Source organism: Rhipicephalus sanguineus, chromosome 9 (genome assembly GCF_013339695.2).
Source record: "Rhipicephalus sanguineus isolate Rsan-2018 chromosome 9, BIME_Rsan_1.4, whole genome shotgun sequence".
In the NCBI taxonomy this organism is placed as follows: Eukaryota; Metazoa; Arthropoda; class Arachnida; order Ixodida; family Ixodidae; genus Rhipicephalus; species Rhipicephalus sanguineus.
The window spans coordinates 51,116,801-51,131,404 of record NC_051184.2 but is presented as its reverse complement, the minus strand read 5'-3'; positions in this window follow the sequence as shown (position 1 = coordinate 51,131,404).

Below are 14,604 nucleotides of genomic sequence, written 5' to 3'. Positions count from 1 at the left end.
GGACCCTCCAGCCCCAGTCGTCAGGCGCCGGTTATTGGTTTCTTTCATACTGCCAATTTTGTCACGCGCGTCCGTAATGGCGGATATGCTTGTGCCGTTTACGCCCCTCCTTGAAGACGGACAGCTCCGTGTACTACGAAAGTGCAGTCAAGCGGGCCACTGAAGATAAACCTCGTTTCGCGTCATGACGGCGTCCTGCGATGCTTCTACCATTAGTGCTCTTTATTTACTTCTCTCTCTCTCGCACACTTCATCTCTCGGTACATGCATGCGCGTGCTCACATCGTCTGCGAATGATGTCATCTATTGGGTCATGACACGCGCTGTACATCAAGGTCTGCGGTGCCTGCTGCTTTCTTTCCGGCCTCCGGCTGTATTTCAATAACAGCTACTCGAAGAGTTACCCTCGTTGATCGCTTTGCCCTCCTTTCTGCTTATTAAATGGCACTGCTTCGATCATCTCCTTCTGGGGAAGAAAGGGTTAGGAGAGTTTTGCAACCCAATTTATTGGAAAAGTCAGTCTTCCTTTAAAAAGACAGCCCACCAAAGGACTACTTGAATTAAGTAATGGGAATATAATTATAGTAAACGCCCTCTTACACGTGACGTATAATGCTGTGCTAAATAGGAGGATAACTATAGTCTTGTCTTTTCTGAAGTCACGAAATATTGCTCTGTGCACTCGTACAATATAACAAAACCTGGTTAAATTAAAACGTCCTTCTTTAGAGCGCGTTTCTCGAATTCCCGTCACTGATGCAAATGCGGGCCCGTATGCAGGTGTGCGTGAAGAGGCTCCTCGTGCGGCACTCTAAAAAAAAAGTCCTCTTCTTCGCGCTTTCAAACCCGGAAGAAGTTCTGGGGATAGGTTTAATGGGAGTGCCTCGTCCCGTACGAACATTCATTTCACATGCACCGTTGTGGAAGCTGCACTTCAAAGTTACAAAGTTGCACCGTTCAAGGCAGGTATGTTTGCACGGGAAACACCGACGGAACAAACATGCCTCGCAAGAGCGGGAAACGAATCTCGACGAAGCCGGTGATCCTTCATTCCGACTTACGCGCGTCACTGCTCGTTCTCCAGAGCTCAGCGAGACACGCACACACACAAAAAAGAAGAGCACGAAACGTCCCAGTGGATGCATTTGTCAGAGCTGGCCCTCCTGTTTTCAACCACGCGCGAAGTTTCGTGCCTGCAGGATATAGTGCACCTGCCACGACTCCTCGTGTGTGCTTCGACTCACTTGCACCGGAACTGTGCTTCCTCTTCCGCTTAAGGAGCATGGTTTAACGTAAAAACAAAATAGGTTAAGGGCTGGGTTTTGTTTGTTAGACACAACCTGCATGAAAACCAACTGACAATAAAGCCAAGGAACGTATTGGGCACGTTATTTGTAGTCTTTTAACCGTATTGCAGTAAATATGATGTAAATTTGAAGAAATTAAAGGGGGCGGAAAAACAACTTGCCGGCGGGAGGGACTGAACCGGCCCCTAGCGAGCCGGTTTAACGGAAGCAGTCTGTCAGCAACTGTTTATTCCTGCCCCTGCACCTGGCTTTACGTTGCTTCTACGCTTAGTGACTTTTCGAATAGAGTAAAAAAAAAAAAGACTTAGGTGCTATTTTAAAAATGGTTCGTATTTAAACGTGCCTCATGCTCGTAGGTACCGTCTAGATGCGCACACCCTAATTTCTAGGTATGAACTTTTTTATATTCGCATTTTTATTATTTTCTTTGAACGTCGGTACTTGATTTATTATTGATAATTGTTTCCTGTAACTTGCACCTCCGTTCATATTATGAATCAGAGTCAGCAAAACATCTAAATCATTATTTTGCCAGATCACCATACAGTGATGTCATATAAATTATATTTCTGTACCTTTGTTCCCTTTCGAAATAATATAGAAGTGTCGTCCGAACGTACCGCCAGATTGAGGAAACACCTACGAGATCACAGAGTGTGTCCACCTTATGGCTTTCAAAAATATTTTACTCGTCATGGTTAATACCAACGTTCCTTCCGTACTGGACAATGAATAATAAAGGCTCTCGGCCGACAAGCGGTGTTTCATTATATTTTTGTGGTTATAAAAGAAACGTTGTCCTTTTTTTCGTATTATCTTCAACGTGCAGTCACTTCCCTGTGCCTTGCAATGCAGGGGTCCTGACGATAACGTTAATGTAATTTTTCATGTGGATAGTGATGTACGTCAGACAACCAGATTTCAATGAAGCCTGTTCAACGTGGCAAGACAAGGTTTTTTTATATGCAGAAAAAGTGGAACTACTTTAGGATGCTGTGCATTGCGCTATAAAAGACTTCTATGCATCTGTTCCTAGACAACTTTACCGTGTTCAGAGAAAAAACCTGGCTGATCCCTCGGTCATGGGAATCGGTATAACACGAAAGTGAAACGTGTTTTCACAGACGTAGTTGAGCGTTTGTTGTACATTCTTTCGCCCTAAGCGCGAAGGAATGAATGCTGCAGCAACAAACTGTAACACCACGCGAAGAACGGCAAGCAGCCCGAAACTTGCAACGCGCTGCTCAAGTAGAAAGGACACACGGAACGAACATACACAGGATGAGAACGAACTGTAACATTTGTAACTTATTTCTGCGTGAGCACCGCGTACCTTTCGCAAAAGCGGCCGCTGCAGTGAGCCAAGTGACCTTTGTGCTCTCAACGCAAGACGTACGAACCACCGCGATCAGGAGATAAGCGCACGCACAAGCGACCACGCCCTGTACACGCGGGCGCTCGCCGCAACGGCGACGACTTTTAAAACGCGCTCTTCGAGCCCTTCGCACCATCTCGCTAGTGATAACGAAAACAGGCTGTAATGCCGATCTCTGAGTACCGCCACCGGCGAATGGTGTATATAAATAGCTCGCCGTTAGCATTGCGAAGAACGTGACGTTTGTGGCCGAATCGTTTCGCGCTGCGCGCTGCTGAGCGAGGGGTCGTAAGTTCGATTCCCAGTGACGGAATTTCTGTTTTTTTTCTTTGCCCACTGTTAGTCTTTATATTTTACAACGTCATATCCGTGACGTTGTAACCGCGGAGCCGAACCATGAGAGTGAAATAACTAGAAGAATAAGGATGGGATGGAGCTCATTCGGCAAGCATTATCAAATCATGAATGGTAATCTACCACTATCCCTCAAGAGGAAGGTATATAACAGCTGCATCTTACCGGTACTTACCTACGGAGCAGAAACCTGGAGACTTACAAAGAGGGTTCAACTTAAATTGAGGACGACGCAGCGAGCGATGGAAAAGAAAATGATAAGTGTAACCTTAAGAGACAGGAAGAGAGCAGAGTGGGTCAGGGAACAAACGGGATGATTGGCGGAACATGGGAGAGGCCTTTGCCCTGCTGTGGGCGTAGACAGGCTGATGATGATCCGTGACGGAAATACGTCAGTGGAGCCGTGGTGGACCCCGGCATAAAACACTTTCGTGTTAAAAAGACTAAAAACAACATACACTCAACCATGAGACAGTTGTGTGCAGCTGGTCCCGTCAAAGAAAAGTGTAACGGTGACAGACAGAGATAACCTCCCTGTTCAGGACAAAAAGTGAATGATTTAAAGTGCTAGGTACTCTGCTATGGCAGAGCAGTAAGTAACTGTCCCTAGAAATTAGAGCGCACGTGTTTTACAGCGACGACGTTGACAGATCGTTGCTGTCTTAGAATGCTCGCGCTTCAAAAACAATATAGAAGCAATGTAGATTACTGTATACTCTACGAAGGCAGAACAGTAAGCAGTCGTGTTTAGAACTAAAGGAAAATGAGTTAACATAATAATGTACTACAGGAGAACCGTAGGCTGCCTTCATTGAATAAACAAAGAAGGATCATTTATTAAACCCTGTCAGGACGGAAGCTGTGTGTTTAGAGAAAATGTAGGTCGTTCAGAGCCTACGCAACTGTGTTTAGAATATTTTATTGTATCACAGACGATTAATATCTATACATTTGAACAAAACATTTTTATTTATACTAGACATGAGTTTACGAGAATCACAAAATAGAATTTAGTCACATAAACATAAATCAACGCACTGAAATAAGACTGAATGAAGAGCTAGTTGGTACAGTCGCGCTCAATATGACTTGCAACACGGGAGCGCGTGGCCTCATGAGCTCAAAAACTGGCCATGGCTTCCACTAGCCATTATTTCCATAACTAAACGCTGTTCTCGCACTCGGGGATGATTCCAAATAAGGAAATATCATTCAGTTGCTGAAATGAAAACAAGTTGAAGCCATGCGCCATCTTTGAACTTGTCGGGCTGCGTGCTCGCGTGTTGCAAGTCGTATTGAGCGCGACTGTACATATACACCTTAGAAACTTTAAGCGCGAACTGTGACAGGGACAAAGAGGGAGGGCACGACACCAGCGCTTACTATCAAGTGAAAACTTTATCAAGCTAGATCAAACACATACACCTAACCAGAGCACGTCATCCACTGCACATGCGCACCGTTCCAGGTGCAATGCCAGGCACTATCACAGCGTATCTATTTACGAGCCCATTTCCTTAAGGAGCGACAATTCCTTGCTGCAAATCCGTAATGACGGGTGACTGATACAAGTTGACCCCCTAATGTGAAATGCCTCTGCATGTTCCCGTGTGGTACGATCAGAGTCCTTAAACAGAGTGACCATATGAGAAAAGCGCGCTTCACAGCCACACTGCGTACAATGCATAGCTAAATGCGTGAGCGGCCTTCCTTACGGTGTGACAAAGAAACGGACTGATAGTGCCTGGTATTACACCTAGGAACGGTGCGCACGTGCAGCGTGTGACGTGCTCTGGTTGGGTATATATGTTTGATCTCGCTGAATAAAATTCTCAATTGATAGTAAGCGCTGGTGTCATTTCGTTCCATCCCTCTTTGTCGCTGTCACAGTTCGCTCTTGAAGTTTCTAAGAGAGAGAGAGAGAGGGAGAGAAACGTTAAGTGAAAGGCCGGGAGGTTAACGAGAAGAGAGTTTTTCGGTTTGCTACCCGGCACTGGGGAAGGGGTAAGGGGGTATAGAAAGGTTAGGAAGGAAAAAGAATAAAATAATAGACAAAAAAGATGGCTGATCCCTCTGTCATAGGAATGGGTATAACACGAAAGTGAAACGTGTCGTCACAGAAGTAGTTGATCGTTTATAGTGCATTGGTATATGAGAGCTCGTACAATGTCTACTGTTGTTTGGCAGATATAACACCGCTTTATCTGGACGCACTCACGCCTAGTGGCACATCTCCGTACCGACCATTAACGCCCATGATCATGATTTAACCTTCGCGGTAGCTGAAGTTCTTAGCATATACGTGGACACCGCGTAGGGTGAATCCCGTGCAAATATGGCATCAACAAGCACATACTATACACTGATACTCGATAGGCACTCCTTCAAAGCGTCGTAAAACGCGAAGACAAACGCTATGGGCGGTAACAGCGCACACACTCACGGGACGGATAGAAGGGAACACAAACAAGCGCTGACTCTCAACTGAGGTTTATTGCAACAAACAAATAATTTGAACACTTGCGATACACATAGAGAACATGCGCAGAGGGGCCAGCGAGGGACCTTGTCTACGTCATTAACAGACTTAAGGCTGCGAGTGACTGCGCAGGCGCGACAAAAATGGTTGTCAAACAAACATGCCGCTGATTAATATTTCTTCTTTTTCATGCAATGACACCGATGTTTGACTAACGCAGGACTCCCCTTCTTTTTTGATATAGTAGGCTTCTACCAGTTCTCTTGTCATCTGATCACTATGTTTGAAGAGCACTGTCGTTTCATTGTACAAAGGCGTACACCCACACGTGTTGCAGAGCGAAGGCAGATTCGCGTACGTGCAGGACTTGAAGGATCCGGAGTGTTCTTTTAATCGTGTATAGAGACAGCGCCCCGTTTGCCCGATATACGCTTTTTTACATGTTAAGGGAATTCTGTACACTACCCCTAGTGCACAGGGTATTGAAGCGTCCCTGTGTTTCACACCGCACTTATTTTGGCTAGAGCTTTTTCTGTCAAGTTTTTTGTTCACCATCGGGCACAATTTTCCTAATTTGTTTCCTGCTGAGAATAGTACCTGTACGTCGTACCTTGATGCCACATTTTTTAGTCCATGGGCTAATCTATGCTTGTAGGGCATGGTGGCACATTTCTTTGACCTCTCTTGTTTTTCAACACTTTTTTCTCCCTTCTTGATCTGACGTATCAGACCTTCGCAAACAGAAGTGATGACAGGTGTCGGGAAGCCGGCTGCCTGAAGGCGACACACCTGTTCAGAGAAGCTTTGTTCCACTTGGTGCCTGCACGATTTCTGAATCGCCGCCCCGAGGGTAGACGTAGCGATGCCCTTCTTCACTATTTTTGAATGACCAGATTTGTAACTAAGCAATGGCTTAACTGATCTAGGGTTATACGCCCAACAAGGGTGATGGTTGGCGAAAGTTATCTTTATGTCTAGGAACTGTAAGACATGCTGTGAAGGCATTTCGCTCGTGAATTTTAGCCCCATCCCCGTTTCTTGAAAAACGTGCAGGGCCTTTTCAACACTCATGAGCTCTTCATTTTTGGACACAACTATTAGGTAATCGTCCACGTAACGGGCGACACGAACCACATTCCCCTCCAACTTCTTTTCTAGTTGGGAATCAACTTTCCCGAGAAAAATGTCGCTGAGAACTGGTGCCACCCTAGACCCAATACAGACCCCCGCTTTTTGGACCATCGTTTTCCCTTCCCAAACAATGAAGGTTGATTGCAAATAGAACATCAATAACTCTAGAAACGTGTCCACCTTCAAACCGCATTCGTTTTGGAACTTTTGCTCGTCGTTATCCTCTGTGATACATTCCTTCACACACTTCATTAACTCTCGCTGTGGAAGGGAATAATATAGATCTACTACGTCTACACTGAATGCCGTGCATCCATCTAACTTTGCACAACGTAATTCATCAACGATTACGTGCGAATTCTTTATTAGGAATGGATCCTGCACTTTTAGTTTTTGTAGTTGCTTCTGCAAAAAGGCTGAAACATTCAATTGCCACGTGCCTCTTTCTGAAACTATAGTGCGAAAAGGCTGCTCCGGTTTATGTGTTTTTATCGTAAAGAAAGGTTCCAGATGTAACCCCTGAACTTTTGCTACGCTTCTAGACAAACGTTCCAGGTTCATTTCCTGCAGGAGGTTCTTTGCGCTTTCCTTAACTTTTTTCGGGTCTCCTTTTACTACCCGGAAGTTTTTCATTAGGGCTACAGACGCTTTTTCAGAAAACTGTCCCTCATTCATCAGTACAAAAAACCCTTCCTTATCCGCGGTTAACAACTTTAAATTTCTTTCTTTCAAGGATTCGGCAAGAGGTAGTAACCGTATACTTTTCTTCTGTGTCTCTTTTTGACTACGCATAATAACATCTGCACATTCAGACACACACCTAGTCTTCTCATCGTCCGTAACATGCTTAGAAACATTCCTTGCTAAGGCTACCTTTTCCACCGCGCTGAGCCTCGGTTCCACGCAGAACTTTGGGCCGAGCTTGAGTGTGTCCAGGTGCTGCTCCGGTATCGTTGTACCGGCGAGGTTCAAGACTTTGCCCGCAGGATTTGTCCTCCCGTTGCATTTCGGTGCTCGTGGTCTGGCCGTCACCCATAGGAACTCAGTCACGGAATTACTGGTTCCACACCACTCGCCGTATCTTCTTTTCCCTTCTCTTCTTCCACATTGTAGTACGCATGTTGTCCTAAGGCAGTCCTTAAGCAGTCTTGTCTGGCTCCATAATTCAGACCTCCAAATTCGGCACATCCGCTTCGTGTGTCCTACCGATGGTCGCATCCCCCCGCACATGGCCATTAGTTCCTCTGGGCATGTCCCATGGCGCAAGTGCCACGACATCACTCTTGCGCGACATTCGCAATGGGCTATTCTTGCCACCAAGAAGGCTGGGTCTTGAGATACGTTAGGACGAAGAAAAGGAGCCCTTGTAGAAGAAATGAACTGAAGCAAGACTGATAGTTGGGCTAGTTGGTGATACATTATGGGCGGTAACAGCGCACACACTCACGGGACGGATAGAAGGGAACACAAACAAGCGCTGACTCTCAACTGAGGTTTATTGCAACAAACAAATAATTTGAACACTTGCGATACACCTAGAGAACATGCGCAGAGGGGCCAGCGAGGGACCTTGTCTACGTCATTAACAGACTTAAGGCTGCGAGTGACTGCGCAGGCGCGACAAAAATGGTTGTCAAACAAACATGCCGCTGATTAATATTTCTTCTTTTTCATGCAATGACACCGATGTTTGACTAACGCAGTCAAACATCGGTGGTTGTTTGACAACCATTTTTGTCGCGCCTGCGCAGTCACTCGCAGCCTTAAGTCTGTTAATGACGTAGACAAGGTCCCTCGCTGGCCCCTCTGCGCATGTTCTCTAGGTGTATCGCAAGTGTTCAAATTATTTTGTTTGTTGCAATAAACCTCAGTTGAGAGTCAGCGCTTGTTTGTGTTCCCTTCTATCCGTCCCGTGAGTGTGTGCGCTGTTACCGCCCATAATGTATCACCAACTAGCCCAACTATCAGTCTTGCTTCAGTTCATTTCTTCTACAAGGGCTCCTTTTCTTCGTCCTAACGTATCTCAAGACCCAGCCTTCTTGGTGGCAAGAATAGCCCATTGCGAATGTCGCGCAAGAGTGATGTCGTGGCACTTGCGCCATGGGACATGCCCAGAGGAACTAATGGCCATGTGCGGGGGGATGCGACCATCGGTAGGACACACGAAGCGGATGTGCCGAATTTGGAGGTCTGAATTATGGAGCCAGACAAGACTGCTTAAGGACTGCCTTAGGACAACATGCGTACTACAATGTGGAAGAAGAGAAGGGAAAAGAAGATACGGCGAGTGGTGTGGAACCAGTAATTCCGTGACTGAGTTCCTATGGGTGACGGCCAGACCACGAGCACCGAAATGCAACGGGAGGACAAATCCTGTGGGCAAAGTCTTGAACCTCGCCGGTACAACGATACCGGAGCAGCACCTGGACACACTCAAGCTCGGCCCAAAGTTCTGCGTGGAACCGAGGCTCAGCGCGGTGGAAAAGGTAGCCTTAGCAAGGAATGTTTCTAAGCATGTTACGGACGATGAGAAGACTAGGTGTGTGTCTGAATGTGCAGATGTTATTATGCGTAGTCAAAAAGAGACACAGAAGAAAAGTATACGGTTACTACCTCTTGCCGAATCCTTGAAAGAAAGAAATTTAAAGTTGTTAACCGCGGATAAGGAAGGGTTTTTTGTACTGATGAATGAGGGACAGTTTTCTGAAAAAGCGTCTGTAGCCCTAATGAAAAACTTCCGGGTAGTAAAAGGAGACCCGAAAAAATTTAAGGAAAGCGCAAAGAACCTCCTGCAGGAAATGAACCTGGAACGTTTGTCTAGAAGCGTAGCAAAAGTTCAGGGGTTACATCTGGAACCTTTCTTTACGATAAAAACACATAAACCGGAGCAGCCTTTTCGCACTATAGTTTCAGAAAGAGGCACGTGGCAATTGAATGTTTCAGCCTTTTTGCAGAAGCAACTACAAAAACTAAAAGTGCAGGATCCATTCCTAATAAAGAATTCGCACGTAATCGTTGATGAATTACGTTGTGCAAAGTTAGATGGATGCACGGCATTCAGTGTAGACGTAGTAGATCTATATTATTCCCTTCCACAGCGAGAGTTAATGAAGTGTGTGAAGGAATGTATCACAGAGGATAACGACGAGCAAAAGTTCCAAAACGAATGCGGTTTGAAGGTGGACACGTTTCTAGAGTTATTGATGTTCTATTTGCAATCAACCTTCATTGTTTGGGAAGGGAAAACGATGGTCCAAAAAGCGGGGGTCTGTATTGGGTCTAGGGTGGCACCAGTTCTCAGCGACATTTTTCTCGGGAAAGTTGATTCCCAACTAGAAAAGAAGTTGGAGGGGAATGTGGTTCGTGTCGCCCGTTACGTGGACGATTACCTAATAGTTGTGTCCAAAAATGAAGAGCTCATGAGTGTTGAAAAGGCCCTGCACGTTTTTCAAGAAACGGGGATGGGGCTAAAATTCACGAGCGAAATGCCTTCACAGCATGTCTTACAGTTCCTAGACATAAAGATAACTTTCGCCAACCATCACCCTTGTTGGGCGTATAACCCTAGATCAGTTAAGCCATTGCTTAGTTACAAATCTGGTCATTCAAAAATAGTGAAGAAGGGCATCGCTACGTCTACCCTCGGGGCGGCGATTCAGAAATCGTGCAGGCACCAAGTGGAACAAAGCTTCTCTGAACAGGTGTGTCGCCTTCAGGCAGCCGGCTTCCCGACACCTGTCATCACTTCTGTTTGCGAAGGTCTGATACGTCAGATCAAGAAGGGAGAAAAAAGTGTTGAAAAACAAGAGAGGTCAAAGAAATGTGCCACCATGCCCTACAAGCATAGATTAGCCCATGGACTAAAAAATGTGGCATCAAGGTACGACGTACAGGTACTATTCTCAGCAGGAAACAAATTAGGAAAATTGTGCCCGATGGTGAACAAAAAACTTGACAGAAAAAGCTCTAGCCAAAATAAGTGCGGTGTGAAACACAGGGACGCTTCAATACCCTGTGCACTAGGGGTAGTGTACAGAATTCCCTTAACATGTAAAAAAGCGTATATCGGGCAAACGGGGCGCTGTCTCTATACACGATTAAAAGAACACTCCGGATCCTTCAAGTCCTGCACGTACGCGAATCTGCCTTCGCACTGCAACACGTGTGGGTGTACGCCTTTGTACAATGAAACGACAGTGCTCTTCAAACATAGTGATCAGATGACAAGAGAACTGGTAGAAGCCTACTATATCAAAAAAGAAGGGGAGTCCTGCGTTAGTCAAACATCGGTGTCATTGCATGAAAAAGAAGAAATATTAATCAGCGGCATGTTTGTTTGACAACCATTTTTGTCGCGCCTGCGCAGTCACTCGCAGCCTTAAGTCTGTTAATGACGTAGACAAGGTCCCTCGCTGGCCCCTCTGCGCATGTTCTCTATGTGTATCGCAAGTGTTCAAATTATTTGTTTGTTGCAATAAACCTCAGTTGAGAGTCAGCGCTTGTTTGTGTTCCCTTCTATCCGTCCCGTGAGTGTGTGCGCTGTTACCGCCCATAATGTATCACCAACTAGCCCAACTATCAGTCTTGCTTCAGAAACGCTACGCGCGTTGTGTCTTCCCTCTAGCCTGGCCGTTACTAGAATATTCTAGTACACTCTACCGTTACTTTCACAGGGCGAGCGGGGAACGCGGTGTGACATCCAGGCGAGCGTCGGAGAGCTATTTTTCGATATGGACGGATGCTATGAGTGAGGCTTGGGCTAAAGCCACCACCTCGCGGTGTGTTAAAACGTGTAAGTTTCTTCGCGCTACCAAACAATGTTCATACGTTTCTACATTAAAATATGGTAATGATATAAGTTGTGAGCTAATACGGAGTTCGATTATATGATAAGCAATACTGCCAACTGTGCGTTCCAATAAAATGAATGACGAAGATTGTTGATATTCTTGCGCGGCCAGAGGTTGCAATGGCCTCCCATTAAGGGGTTCTGTCAGTAACTCCTCAGGATCAAATAGTGTTCGTTGTCTGTCTGTCTGTCTGTCTGTCTGTCTGTCCGTCCGTCCATCCGTCGCACACGGTGTTAATAGGGATCCATCTGTTGAGGAAACAAACGTAAATTCAGCTTAAGTACGCGGAAATTGATTGACGTGATGACGTCATCATGGCTAGTAAAGGTACTTCGTCGCTCTATTTTGGACAAGTACCGTCGAGTGGGCGTCGTTTCAGGGCGGCACCGTGAGTCTATAAACACTAGTCAGATCTGTTCAACGCAACTTCTTTGAGCACAGCGGGACGTTTTCCTCCGGCCTGAAGTCTATACCAGAAGTTGTCGTGCATTGACAGCTGTTTTAAATCTTGGCTTGTACATTGAGTATGGTAAAAAAAAAACTCAGCAATAAACAGGCAGCCCGCCAGACATGACTCAACACAAGAAATCTTCAGCTTTGGAGACAATCAACCATTAGAGATTAGGGAGGTCCCGGTACCCCCCGGAACATTATTCGCTTAATTACAGCAGTGCGTTGAAGTTTGAAATTACCAAATAAAATAAAAGAGACCATTTCCTAACACGGCATTACAACTTGCACTACCGAGCCGTACTGACGTGTGTTCGCATTCTTCCGCTCCCTCGGGACGAAGCATTGTAGGTGTCAAGCTGTGCCTTGCTTATAAGTGCACTCGCACGGCGCGTTCAGTCATTGAACAGGGACAAAGCAGACAACAAGAAAAGAATCAACTTTTGCACACATCCGTAACAAAACAAGGACGCGGAAAAAGGAACCACGTAACACGAGCGGTGAAAATCCAGGCACATTCCTTGACCTGACAAGTTAGAGTACTGACTTGTAGTGGAGAAGTCAAACAGAACCCGGAAGAGGCCAGCTGAGGACGCTTAGTAACGTTGACGTTTCTACGCCAGAATGCGACGCGACCCCCTGATTTGCACGCACGTGTGTGTGGAACTAAGAACTTTCGCAGTTTCTTCGTGTTTGTTAGCACTTTTCCTTTCAGCGCTCTCTTTATTGTAGCATTGCACTGCATCTTAGCTGTTACTCCCTGGCTTGACGTGAGGCACGATGTGCAGCTGAGATAAACACTGAGCACAGACTGTGAGCAAACGAAGGCTTTAGGGAAGTGAAAGGCTCGAATCAGGAAGTGGGTCCAAGTTTGGTAGACTTCGCTTGCTGCATTACTTGCGAGTTAATTGGCTGACCGAGGCATGCGCCTCTGCGATTTAACACGCGAGCGCTTACGGCCTCTCTTATATCTCGACGCGGCACACTGACTATTCCAGGCACGCAAGTTACCTTCCAAAGGCAACAATGCATTGAACGAAAAATTTGTAGCCTTTCCTCTATCGGGAAAAGGGGGGCATGCGAAGCGTGTTTTGTGCGTGTCTATCCTCTATTCTATTTCTCTTTCTTTCTTTCTTTCTTTCTTTCTTTCTTTCTTTCTTTCTTTCTTTCTTTCTTTCTTTCTTTCTTTCTTTCTTTCTTTCTTTCTTTCTTTCTTTCTTTCTTTCTTTCTTTCTTCTTTCTTTCTTTCTTTCCTTTCTTCTTTCGATTTCACTGCGCAATGCTCCCTCCTAACTTTTTTTTTCCTTTCTGCATGCCGGTATTTCGACCGTCAGCCACCTGCTTAGCAGAGCAACACTTCTGTTGTTAAAGGCTCTGTTATACTCCGACGTCCGACGCGAGCGCCTGCGAGGACGTTGCGTTTCGTCACGCCGAGCTGGCGACGCTACGCCAGGCGCAAATCAGTCTCCGCTACAGTCGAGCTGGCTCCAACGCGCCGGTGCGATCACATCTAGAGGAGCGCATGCGCAGTAAAGCGAAGAACGCCCGCGCCACCTGTCAGGAACCGACGAAACAGCCCGCGAAGCAGGCTCCTGTACATGCAAGGAGGTTTAAAACAAAATTCTGGAGTGGAAGCTCTCGAAACGCCTTGCCATTGAAAGTGAAGCCAGCTTTTGCCCACCAAAGAGTTCGCAAACATGCTCTTTTCTGGTGGTGCCTACTTAGAGATCAAATGGCTTTGATCTGTTATTGTAAATGCTACGTCAATTATAAAATAAAAGATCCTTGTTGCCGACAAAAGTAACCCCTCGAGTGCAGTATTGACGATTGATGTCCAATAAAATTTGCCATGACTTTGAAGCTTACTTACGAAAACTAGTAACACAAAGACACACTTACAGCAGTATCTGACCCATGAAAGTTACCATAATTAAACTTCTCTGGCGTGCGTGGAAAACGTTCGCTTTCCTTCGCCAAACGCTGATGGTTTATCGTGCCCCTAGAAAGATGGCGGGTGCAGCCGCCATCTTTTGGTGGGCACGGCTTCACTATTGCGCAATAATCGCCACTCCAGCAATTTTTTTAACCTCCTTGTGTACATGCGAGTCTGGCGCGTCTGGCGCGAAATGCAGCAGGATCTATTCTGCGCCGAGCGACGCCCGAGCGCGCCAGCAGCCGTCAGCCGCGTCGGCGGTGAGCCGACGCCGGACTATAGAGGGCTGTTTTTTGCTGACGTAACGTCGCCGTGACGCGCGCGCTCGCTCGTCGACGTTACGCTGGAGTATATCAGAGCCTTAAAGGCAAGAACGCCGGTCATGGGTAAAACATTTAAAGGCAACATTTAAGTGCGGCGAATTGAAATCACAAGTGACCTCGATGAATGATAAGATTACCATAAGATTTGTCCAGTTAAGATTGAACACGAGGTCCCTGTCACCATTCGCGATTTCGATAAAATTTACTGTAGGCGTAAGCATTAGACCAAGAACAATGGTTTCGAAGTTTGTTTTGTGAAAAAAAATTTGTTCGGCTGAAAAATATATATATATATATATATATATAAATTTTGGCCGCAAAAGCACTTTTCCGCTATGTTCGCTATTTCTGAAATTTGAGTGCACCTAGGGAAAAAAGGGTGCACTTCTTGGTCACAATATT